The sequence below is a fragment of the Ornithorhynchus anatinus genome, chromosome 1, assembly GCF_004115215.2.
Source record: "Ornithorhynchus anatinus isolate Pmale09 chromosome 1, mOrnAna1.pri.v4, whole genome shotgun sequence".
Lineage (NCBI taxonomy): Eukaryota > Metazoa > Chordata > Mammalia > Monotremata > Ornithorhynchidae > Ornithorhynchus > Ornithorhynchus anatinus.
Window position 1 is genome coordinate 4,682,990 of NC_041728.1, and position 12,751 is coordinate 4,695,740.

Sequence of the window (12,751 nt, forward strand, 5' to 3'; positions counted from 1 at the left end):
GGGCTCACGGTCTCAATCCCCATTTGACAGCTGAGGTAACTGAGGCACCGAGAAGTGAAGCGACTTGCCCACAGTCACACAGCTGACACGTGGCAGAGGCGGGATGCTCCCCGTCCTCAAAGAGCTCAGAGTCTAGAGAGGAAACAGACCCGTTCAACGGCTTCATAGAGATGGTCACAATGGAAACCGTCTAACAGAAGTTACCTCTCTCGGAAAGGCACCTGGGGAGTTTCCCGTCCTCTTCCAGGCTCGGCTACGGAGAGTCGAGCGGAGGCCCGTCCGGTCCGTTCCCAGCTTGGCCGGTGGCCGGCGGGGGGGCAGGCCGTCGGCGACGAGTCGGAACTCCCCCGGGCCGGGCGGCGGCGGCCCGGGAGACGGTCGAGGGAGGAGACTCAATCTGCTGCGCGGAAGGAGGCGACGGTCAACCGCTTCCGGATTTCGAGCGAGGAAACCCTGCGGATCCACTACCGGAACGATGGCGGACGGAGGCGGGGCGCTCCGGGAGAGATGCGTCCGTGGAGTCGCTTTGGGTCGGACACGACTCGACAGCGGAAGGCAGGACACGCTGGAAGCTGGATATTCATTCATTCAATAGTATTTATCGAGCGCTTACTATGAGCACTGTAGTAAGCGCTTGGAATGGACAATTCGGCAACAGATATCTCTGGGAATGCCAATATTCCCTCTAATTCTGTCGCACTGTCCCTAGTCGATTAGACCGTCAGCCCGTCAAACGGCAGGGACCGTCTCTATCTGTTGCCGACCTGTTCATCCCAAGCGCTTAGTACAGTGCTCTGCACATAGTAAGCGCTCAATAAATACTGTTGAATGAATGAATGAATAGTCCTTAGAACGGGCCTCTGCACATAATAAGCATTCATTTATTCATTCAATCGTATCTACTGAACGCTTACTCTGTACAGAGCACCGTACTTAAGCACTTGCAAGAGTACGACAGAACAATAAACAGACACACTCCCTGCCCCCGACGAGTTTAAAGTCTAGAGGGGGGGACGGGAATTAATATGAATAAATAAATACATAAATAAATGAATAATTTACCCATGTGTACCTTAAGTGCCGTGGGGCGTTCAATAAATACCACTGATTGAGCGATTGAGTCACAGATTGAAGTTATATTCTATCCTTGAAGCAAATCTGCGATCTGTCCACCTGGAACGGGAGAAATTATGGCCTTTCCCTTTTTTTTTCTGGTTTTCAACTTAAAACTACCCACCGTTTCCTATTTTAAGCGGACTTTTAAAATGAGTATCGGGCGGATGGAGAGGATTAAAACAAAAGGCTGTTTGACAAATATATAAACCACAGCCTGGGGATCAAAGGAAATTAGGGTATCTTTAGAGTCTCCTGTAGAAGGTAGAAGCGCACTCGCTGAGAGGAAAATTTTACTTTTCCGGGCGTTAGGAAGAGCCAAGTTAACTTTCTGGAGAATCCTAAATTGGGTGAGTTAAGAAGAAGGAATACTCGGTACTAGCTCTTCGGAGGTAAAACCTCAGAATCGGCCGGGCGCTTAGACCGAGAAAAAGATGTCAGTTGGTGACCTCATGTGGATGCGATCAGCGTGGATAATAGGGGAGGAGAACAAGGCTGCAGAACGCTAGAGTTTCTCCAGGCACTTAGCATTCTGACGCCTTTAAATTTATCTGTGAGTTTATTTATAAATTAAAACTCTTGAATAAATCAGAGGACAGCTGGCGGCGGAGAGCTCGTTGATCTCCTCCGCAGCTTTAAACCATAAGACTGTTTCTGAGCCCCCTTTTCCTCTGCTCCTCCTCCCCTCCCCATCGCCCCGACTCCCTCCCTCCGCTCTCCCCCTCTCCCCGCCCCACAGCGCTTGTGTATTCTATTTATTTTATTAATGATGTGTATATAGCTATAATTCTATTTATTTATATTTACGCCATAGATGTCCGGTTACTTGTACCTGTTTCGTTTTGATGTCTGTTTCCCCCCTTCTAGAATGTAAACCCGTCGTGGGCAGGGACTGTCTCTATTTAGAGAAGCAGCGTGGCTCGGTGGAAAGTCAGAGGTCCCGGGTTCATTCACTCAACAGTATTTATTGAGCGCTTACTATGGGCAGAGCACCGTACTAAGCGCTTGGAATGGACGATTCAGCAACAGATAGAGACGATCCCTGCCCAAAGACGCGCTCGCAGTCTAATCGAGGGGGGCAGATGGACGCAAACAACATAATTACCGATCCAAACATTTTTTTTTCCTCACAATAGGGTAGGGGAGGACGGGGGTGCGGCAAGGGTTATTTTCTCTTGTGATGATGCCCTGGAGGCAAGAGAAAAGCAAGGTCATTGAGTCCAGTAAGAGATTTGGGGGTTATCTGCATAGAGGTGGTAGCTGAAGCCAGATGATTGGTTGAGTACCCCAAAAGAATAAGAAAATAACTGATATTTGTTAAGCGCTTACTGGCGAATCCCGGCTCGGCCACTTGTCAGCTGTGTGACCGTGGGCAAGTCACTTCGCTTCTCTGGGCCTCGGTGACCTCATCTGTAAAATGGGGATTCAAACTGGGAGCCCCACGTGGGACAACCTGATCACCCTGTATCTCCCCCAGCGCTTAGTACAGTGCTCTGCACACAGTAAGCGCTCAGTAAATACGATCGAATGAACTGAATGAATCGAATCAAAAAGGCTAAATACTTTAATCTGAGTTCATTTAGGAGACCGACACTCCGATTTGCCCGAATGATTACGATTAGACTGCGAGCCCGTCAAAGGGCAGGGACCGTCGCTATCTCTTACCGATTTGTCCCTTCCAAGCGCTTAGTCCAGTGCTCTGCACGTAGTAAGCGCTCGATAAATACTATCGAATGAATGAATACGATAAAATCCACACTGGATAGTTTGCCCAAGTTTGAAAAATGCGGCGTCTTAAGCGAGAACCGAGGGATCCCAACGAAAGGCGGAATTCTTCGAGACAGTCCCTCGGTGGCTCAGAGAATTATCTAGCCGAGACGCGGTGAAAGAATTCAATTATGAATCCTTCTTGAAGGTCCAGTGGGAGTTAGTTCGGGGAAGTAATGGGAGATACGTTAAATTACGGTGCAGGTGCAGCGTGGCCTAATGGATAGAGTCCAGGCCTGGAAGGCCGAAGGGCCTTCAAAGCCCTACTGAAAGCTCGCCTCCTCCAGGAGGCCTTCCCGGACGAAGCCCCCCTTTTCCTTCCTCTCCCCATCCCCCCCACTCGCTCCCTCTGCTCTAACCCCCCTCCCCGCCCCACAGCACTTTTGTATATAGTTTCTACCCTGTTATGAACGCTCTTATTCTAAATTTCTTCTCCTTCCCGCTGCTGTTCGATGGACGACGTCTGGATGTAGGAGGATAGAGATATCGGTAGAAATTCGTGTGACCTTCTTAAATTTGTCAGTGCGGTATAAAATTTTTAGTTAGCCACCGAGAGAGAAGCAGCGTGGCTCAGTGGAAAGAGCACAGGCTTGGGAGTCAGAGGTCATGGGTTCGGATCCCGGCTCTGCCGCTTGTCAGCTGTGTGACCGTGGGCAAGTCACTTCACTTTTCTGGGCCTCAGTGACCTCATCTGGAAAATGGGGATTAACTGTGAGCCTCACGTGGGACGACCTGATGACCCTGTATCTACCCCAGCGCTTAGAACAGCGCTCTGCACATAATAAATGCTTAACAAATACCAATATTATTATTATTTGTTGCACATAGTAAGCGCTTAACAAGTACCAACATTGTTTCTACCAGCGGAAGACATTCTATCTTACCGTATGGATTTTAAAAGAACTAAAAAAACAAAAAACCCACCCCAAATGCTTTATGGCAATGTCGGGGGGGGGGGGGGTGTTTGGGGGAAGCAGCGTGGCTCAGTGGAAAGAGCCCGGGCTTGGGAGTCAGAGGTCATGGGTTCGACTCCCGGCTCTGCCACTCGTCAGCTGTGTGACTGTGGGCGAGTCACTTCACTTCTCTGGGCCTCGGTTCCCTCATCTGGAAAATGGGGATTAAGACTGTGAGACCCACGTGGGACAGCCTGATTCCCTTGTATCTACCCCAGTGCTTGGCTCTGGGCATATCAGTCCCCTTCTTAAAAGCCTCCAGTGGTTGCCTATCGACTTCGGCACGAAACAAAAACTTCTCACTCTAGGCTTCGAGGCTGTCCGTCACCTCGCCCCCTCCTACCTCTCCTCCCTTCTCTCTCTCCACCGCCCGCCCCGCACGCTCCGCTCCTCCGCCGCCCGCCTCCTCGCCGTCCCTCGGTCTCGCCCGTCCCGCCGTCGACCCCCGGGCCGCGTCCTCCCGCGGTCCCGGAACGCCCTCCCTCCTCGCCTCCGCCAAACTCATTCTCTTCCCCTCTTCGAAACCCTACTTAAAGCTCACCTCCTCCGAGAGGCCTTCCCACACTGAGCTCCCCTTCTCCCTCTGCTCCCTCTACCCCCCCTTCACCTCTCCTCAGCTAAGCCCCCTTTTCCCCCCTTTCCCTCTGCTCCTCCCCCCTCCCTTGCCCTCCCCTCAACGCTGTGCTCGACCGCTCAACTGTATATATCTTCATCGCCCTATTTCTTTTGTTAATGAGATGTACATCACCCTGATTCTATTTATCTGCTATTGTTTTAATGAGACGTTCTTCCCCTCGACTCTATCTATCGCCATCGTTCTCGTCCGTCCGTCTCCCCCGATCGGACCGTGAGCCCGTCGAAGGGCAGGGACCGTCTCTATCTGTTACCGATCTGTCCGTTCCAAGCGCTCAGTCCAGTGCTCTGCACATAGTAAGCGCTCAATAAATACTATTGAATGAATGAATATAGTAAGCATTTAATAAATATCATCATAATAATAAGCAAGTGGACACCTTGACCGGTTAGAACATCCCCTCACTGCATTATTGAAACGTTTCTTTCAGCCCAACCATTCTGAATAGCTCCGAAAGGGGTTAATATCCCAAGTGGGGAAGAGCTTTTCCCGCCCTTAATTTCCTCCGATTCTCACCAGTAGTTAAACTATATGGATTAACTCTACCCGCTTTAGATTTTATTTAAAAATAATAGCTCCCGCTCGGTTTGACAACCACACACGCTACGGTAATTGAACAGAACTATGCGAGTAGAATAGGATGTTTTGGAAATAAGTTGATTGAATCACCCCGTTTAAAAAAGAAAAAAAAAGAGGTGGGTTTTTTTTTTCGGATATAATGATTGTTTCTTCTAGGAGTTAATCGTATGTTATTTACAACGATCCGGGCGAATAATTTGAATTGAAAGACCTTCTTAAACCTGGGGGATCTGCCGGATTAGGGAGCGAACGATGAGTTCCAGATGCGGTCGCGCTATTCTAGTCCTTTAGAAAGTAACTAACGCTCCGTCCGCGCTGGACGATTCGTTCTTTCATTCAATAGTATTTATTGAGCGCTTACTATGTGCAGAGCACTGTACTAAGCGCTTGGAACGGACAGATCGGCAACAGACAGAGACAATCCCTGCCCATCGACGGGCTTACGGTCTAATCGGGGGAGACGGACGGATAAAAACGATAGCAATAAATAGAATCGAGGGGATGAACGTCTCATTAAAACAACAGCAATAAATAGAATCAAGGGGATGGACATCTCATTAACAAAATAAATAGGGTAATCAAAAATACATACAGTTGAGCGGTCGAGCACGGTGCTGAGGGGAGGGGAAGGGAGAGGGGGAGGAGCAGAGGGGAAGATACCAAAGAACGGCGAAAGGATGTTAAAGACATTGGTCGGATGGCCAGAGACGCACAACCCGCCGCACAGGGAGGAGGTCAGGACGCCTCCGACGGAGACGGATTTTCGCTTTTCACTAACTCCATCGCCCCGACGGGGGGGAGGGGAGAGATTTATTCGCCGCATATGGAAGAAGGTTTGGAAAATTAGTGGCAAATCATAGTTACGGGCGTTCGACAATAACGGATGGACGGATGCACGGTTGGTTCCGAGCAACCGGAGGCTAAGGTTTCGGGACGCGCTCTAGGATGGATCGCACATCTCGGGTAGCAGGTCATCTGTGGACGGTCCCGTTGAGCTGGCATCTGCAGATAATAATAATAATGTTGGTATTTGTTAAGCCCTTACTATGTGCAGAGCACTGTTCTAAGCGCCGGGGTAGATACAGGGGAATCAGGTCGTCCCACGTGAGGCTCCCGGTTAATCCCCATTTTCCAGATGAGGTAACTGAGGCCCAGAGAAGTGAAGTGACTCGCCCACGGTCACACGGCTGACGGGTGACAGAGCCGGGAGTCGAACCCATGACCTCCGACTCCCCAGCCCGGGCTCTTTCCACTGAGCCACGCTGCTAAAACTATGATGTCTGGGGTTCGAGGGACAGTAAGCGCTAAATGTTATTAATGTGTCTACTGATATTAATCCCGAAAAGCCCATCAATAGAATGTCCGTGAGAGATGAAAAAAGTCCACCGACATTTACCTCCTTCGTCGTCTACTCCCTCTCTCCATCATTCAGAAGCAGCCTGGATTAGCGGATAGAGCCGGAGGGGCCTGGGTTCTAATCCCGGCCCCGCCGCTTGTCTTCCGTGCGACCTCGAGCGAGTCGCTTCGCTTCTCTGGGCCTCAGTGACCTCAAAAATTCAAAAATGCGAGCCCCCACTGGGACAGGCTGATTACCCTGTATCTACCCCAGTGCTTAGAACAGTGCTCAGCACGTAGCAAAGATAATAATAACGTTGGTATTTGTAAGCGCTTACTCTGTGCGGAGCACTGTTCTAAGCGCCGGGGTAGATACAGGGTCATCAGGTTGTCCCACGTGAGGCTCACAGTCTTCATCCCCATTTTCCAGATGAGGGAACTGAGGCACAGAGAAGTGAAGTGACTGGCCCACGGGCACACAGCTGACGAGGGGCAGAGCCGGGATTCGAACCCATAAGCACTTAACAAATACCATCATTATAATTATTATTATTCTCTCTGCCTCGATTACCTCATCTGTAAAAATGGGGATTAAGACTGTGAGGCCCATGCGGGACAGGGATTTCTCCAACCTGATTAGCTTATATCTGCCCCAGTGCCTAGTACAGTGCCTGGCACATAGTAAGCACTTAACGAATACCGTAAAATAATATAAAATAAAATAATTCCTCTGCAGCAACATCTGAAAGGAAGATTAACTTTCCGAGGACAATCTCGGCAGCCTCACTGAACATTTCTCAGGCATCTTATCTACGTATTAAGTTAGCAGTGCCCAGCACGCCAATTCTTATTCATTAATTCATTCAGGCGTATTTATTGAGCGCTTACTATGTGCAGAGCACTGGACTAAGCGCTTGGAACGGACAATTCGGCCACAGATAGAGACCATTCTTATGTTCCATCCAACTCGAATGAGTGTTTCCCGGCAGTTACGGTTCACGTTTCTGTGGCGTTCTGTGAGAGTCCAAGTTTAAGGGAAGCAGCGGGGCTCGGGGGGGAAGAGCCCGGGCTTGGGAGTCAGAGGTCATGGGTTCGAATCCAAGCTCCGCCACGCGTCAGCTGTGGGACTGTGGGCGAGTCACTTCACTTCTCTGCGCCTCATTTACCTCATCTGTAAAATGGGGATGAAGACCGTGAGCCTCACGTGGGACAACTTGATTACCCTGTATCTACCCCAGTGCTAGAACAGGAGAAGCAGCGTGGCTCAGTGGAAAGAGGCCGGGCTTGGGAGTCGGAGGTCGTGGGTTCGAATCCCCGATCCGCCACTTGTCAGCTGGGTGACCGTGGGCGAGTCACTTCACTTCTCTGGGCCTCAGTGACCTCAGCTGTAAAATGGAGATGAAGACTGTGAGCCTCACAAGGGACAACCCGATGACCTTGCATCTACCCCGGAGCTTAGAACAGTGTATTGCACATAGTAAGCGCTTAACAAATATCAAAATTATTATTATTATTAATGCGTGGTCTACTTCGAGAATAGTAAAACTACTGGGATACAAACCGGACTGGAAGGTCTACGTCCACCTGTCCGGCTACAGACAAACATCCTGTAGAGGGAACATTTTTGTTTTCAGTACCTTCAAGTAGAACTGAAAGTCGTGGTTTGGAATTCACAGTGAAACTTTCTGCGAGGATTTCTAACTGGCACCGATTCCCGATTCGGAGCACGTGGCGATCCTCGCATCTCTGGGATTTCATGCAAACTGGAAGTTCTAAAACCAGGCTCTCGCGTCAAATCGACGGTACCAAACTACAGTCTTTTTTTGGTGGAATATACGGAAAAGACTTTGGCAGGATTATAGATTCTAAGGTAGCGCGGCTCAGTGAAGAGAGCAGGGGTTTAGGTGTGAGGGGTCGTGGGTTCAAATCCCGGCTCCGCCACCTGTCAGCCGGGTGACTTTGGGCAAGTCGCTTCACTTCTCGGCACCTCAGTGACCTCATCTGTAAAACGGGGATGAAGACTGTGAGCCTCACGTGGGACAACCTGATTACCTTGCATCGACCCCAGCGCTTAGAACAGCGCTCGGCACACAGTAAGCGCTTAACAAATACCAACGTCGTCATTATTATTATTACTCATCTGATGTGAGGTGAGCCTAATAAAATATTTTCTTGCCTTGTTTTATCGTTTCTGCTCGAATTTAACTGACCACCCACTGCCTGCATTTCCATCTCTCATAGGTCGATTTCCATGAGCCTCTTTTTAAGTGAAGTTTAAAAGGAAAAATGCAACAGGGAGGCAGAGGTTTTCTGCTGGTGGACTGTTCCGTCCAAATATCGAACTGCAAATGGAGATTTCCTCACTAGGATTACCGAGCAGGAATTCCGCCCTGCGGAGGATGCGATGAGGAGGAGGAGGGGGAATATTAATGTAGGTATTTGTTAAGCGCTTACTATGTGCCGGGCACTGTTCTAAGCGCTGGGGGAGATACAGGGTCATCGGGTCGTCCCACGTGAGGCTCCCAGTTAATCCCCATTTTCCAGATGAGGGGACTGAGGCACAGAGAAGTGAAGTGACTCGCCCACGGTCACACAGCTGACAAATGGCAGAGCCGGCATTCGAACTCACGACCTCCGACTCCCAAGCCCGGGCTCTTTCCACTGAGCCACGCTGCTTCTCCTGTTCTAGCACTGGGGTAGATACAGGGTAATCAAGTTGTCCCACGTGAGGCTCACGGTCTTCATCCCCATTTTACAGATGAGGTAAATGAGGCGCAGAGAAGTGAAGTGACTCGCCCACAGTCCCACAGCTGACGCGTGGCGGAGCTTGGATTCTTGGATTACTGCGTGCAAAGCGCTGTATTAAGCGACTGGGAGAATACCATACGACAACAAACACTCTAGTCCGTCAGCTGGTTGAGGGCAGGGGATTCATTCATTCATTCAATAGTATTTACTGAGCGCTTACTATGTGCAGAGCACTGGACTAAGCGCTTGGAATGGACAAATCGGTAACAGATAGAGACCCATTTGCTGTTGCATTGTACCCTACCAAGCGCTTAGTACAGTGCTCTGGAAACGGTAAGAGCTCAATACCTACGACCGAATGAACAGACACATTCCCTGCCCACAGTGAGTTCACAGTCTAGAGGCAGAGACAGACATTATTAACACGCACAAATCGAAGCTCAGTGGAAAGAGCCCGGGCTTGGGCGTCCGAGGTCACGGGTTCGAATTCCGGCTCTGCCGCTCGTCAGCTGTGTGACTGTGGGCGAGTCACTCCACTTCCCTGGGCCTCAGTTCCCTCAACTGTAAAATGGGGATTAAGACTGTGAGCCTCACGTGGGACCTGATTGCCCTCTATCTACCCCAGCGCTTAGAACAGTCCTCTGCACACAGCAAGCGCTTAACAAATACCAACATTATTATTACCTGCCTGTCCTCCCCGTCTCGACTGGAAGCTCACTGTGGGCAGGGACTACGTTTTTCATATCTCATACTGAGAGCTCACCTCTTCCAGGAGGCCTTCCAAGACTGAACTTGCCCTTTTCCCTCCGCTCCCTCTCTGCTCCCCCTTCACCTCCCCTCAGCAAAGCCCCTTTTCCCCCCTTTCCCTCTGCTCCTCCCCCCTCCCTTCCCCTCCCCTCAGCACTCCGCTCATTCGTACATATTTTTATTCCCCCATTTATTTCGTTAATGGGGTGTCCATCCCCTTGATTCTATTTACCGTGATTAAGTTGTCTCGTTTTTTGTCCCCCGATTAGACCGCGAGCCCGTCGCTGGGCGGGGATCGTCTCTATCCGTTGCCGAATTGTCCATTCCGAGCGCTCAGTCCGGTGCTCTGCACATAGTAAGCGCTCAATAAATACTACTGAATGAATGAATGAATGGATATCATCCTCTCCCAAGGGTTTAGAAGAGCGCCCTGCACACAGTAAGCGCTCGATAAATACGACCGGCTGATTGTCCTCCGTCCTCCCAGGGTGACGGCAAGCCCTTCGCTCCTTCTTCTGGCTCCTGTCTAGGCGGGGCTCCAAATAGAAAAATAAAATGGAATTTATTAAGCGCTCGCTATGTGCCGAGCCGCGTTCTAAGCACTGGGATAGATACACGTTAATCAGGTTGGACACAGTCCCCGTCCCAGGTGGGACGCCCACTCTTAATCCCCGTTTTACAGATGAGGTAACTGAGGCCCAGAGAAGTGAAGTGATCATAATGTCGGCATCCGTTAAGCGCTTACTACGTGCAGAGCACCGTCCTAAGCGCTGGGGGATACAAGGCGATCGGGTTGTCCCACACGGGGCTCACGGTCCTAATCCCCGTTTTCCAGATGAGGTCACCGAGGCACAGAAAGTGACTTGCCGAAGGCCCCTCGGGTGGCGGCGCCGGGATTAGAACCCGGGTCCGGGGCTCTACCCCCTAGGCCCCGCTGCTTGTTAAGCACTTATGATGTGCCAGGCACTGTACTGAGGGCTGGGGCAGACACGAGTTAATCAGCAGCATGGCATAAAGAGGCCGGGTTTAGGAGTCAGAGGTCGTGGGTTCTAATCCCGCCTCTGCCACCTGTCAACTGTGTGACTTTGGGCAAGTCACTTCACTTCTCTGGGCCTCAGCTACCTCATCTGTAAAATGGGGATGAAGACCGTGAGCCTCACGTGGGACAACCTGATTACCCCGCGTCTACCCCAGCGCTTAGGACAGTGAAGAATAGTGAAGAATAATAATGTTGGTATTCGTTAAGCGCTTACTACGTGCGGAGCACCGTTCTAAGCGCTAAGAATAGGAGAAGCGGCGTGGCTCAGTGGCAAGAGCCCGGGCTTGGGAGTCAGAGGTCATGGGTTCGAATTCCAGCTCCGCCACTTGCCAGCTGTGTCACTTCGGGCAAGTCGCCGAACCTCTCTGTGCCTCAGTTACCTGGAAAAGGGGATGAAGACTGTGAGCCCCACGTGGGACAACCCGATCACCTCGTATTCCCCCCCAGTGCTCGGAAAGTGCTCGGCACATAGTAAGCGCCTGACGAACACCCACATTATTATTATTACTGTTATCGGCGTCTCTCCTCCTTTGGTCTTTCTTCCCCTGTCCCTCGTTTTCATCAGCGGCTCCAGCGCGGGGCACGTTTCTGGGCGCCTTCCCTCGTGCGGCCCCGGGGTTTTCTGGCCGAGGTCTGGCTTTCCCGCGCCTCTGAGGCCGGGCCTCTCTTCCGCGCCTTCCTTCCCCGCCATCTGGAAGCCTTTCCCCCCCTTTCCCCAACTCACCGCCGCCTTCAAAAATGAAAAGCCGGCACCTCGGCTCCCGGGGCCGTTTTGTCCGTAGACTCCCGCGGAGCCTTGCCTCATTTCTTTCTCTGCGGTAAACAGTTCTCAGAGCGAAGGGCACGTTCCGGTGATAAGAGGTCGTGCCTCTTCCTGCCTCGTGCTCCGCGGCGTTGTCCGAGGCCGCTCCGGTGGAGGCCTGGTGCGGGCAGGTGGGCGTCTCCGGAGAGGACAGTTTGCCCTTCGTACGTGAGAGGAGAGGAGCGGCGGGGCGCGACGGAAAGAGCCCGGGCTTGGGAGTCGTCGGTCACGGGTTCGAATTCATTCATCCTTTCAATAGCATTTATTGAGCGCTCGCTATGTGCAGAGCGCTGGACTGAGCGCTGGGAACGGACAAATCGGTAACGGATAGAGACGGTCCCTGCCCTTCGACGGGCTCACGGTCCGATCGGGGGAGACGGACGGACGAGAACGATGGCGATAGACGGAATCGAGGGGGTGAACGTCTCATTAACAAGATAAATAGGGTGATGAAGACATAGAAAGTCGAGCGGACGGGCACAGTGCCGAGGGGAAGGGAGACGGGGAGGAGCAGAGGGAGAGGGGGGAGAAGAGGGTTTAGCTGCGGAGGGGTGAAGGGGGGTAGAGGGAGCGGAGGGAAAAGGGGAGCTCGGTGTGGGAAGGCCTCTCGGAGGAGGTGAGCTCTAAGTAGGGTTTCGAAGAGGGGAAGTTCGAATCCCGGCTCCGCCACTTGTCAGCTGTGTGACTGCGGGCAAGTCACTTCACTTCTCTATGCCTCAGTTCCCTCATCTGGAAAAAGGGCTTTAAGACCGTGAGCCTCACGTGGGGCAACCCGATTCCCCTGTATCTCCCGCGGTGCTTCGAACGGTGCTCTGCACATAGTAAGCGCTTAACAAATGCCAACATCATTATTATGGTCAGTTGAGGACTCACTCCCTGACCTGGGCTGACCGGGGCGGAACAAAGAGGAGAGAAGCAGCGTGGCTCGGTGGCAAGAGCCCCGGCTTGGGAGTCGGACGTCACGGGTTCGAATCCCGGCTCTGCCGCTTGTCGGCTGGGCGACTGTGGGCCAGTCGCTTCACTTCTCTGGGCCT

The 12,751-nt window shown here is 51.7% G+C and overlaps 1 long non-coding RNA gene across 1 annotated transcript; it reads right to left on the bottom strand.

Moving 5' to 3' along the window:
• Positions 1-5,813: 5,813 nt before the first annotated feature.
• Positions 5,814-10,147, bottom strand: LOC114813662. The gene is made up of 2 exons (XR_003761373.2): positions 10,109-10,147; positions 5,814-6,048 (listed from the first exon to the last, which is right to left on the bottom strand). It is a non-coding gene; the product is annotated as an uncharacterized LOC114813662 (long non-coding RNA).
• Positions 10,148-12,751: the final 2,604 nt, after the last annotated feature.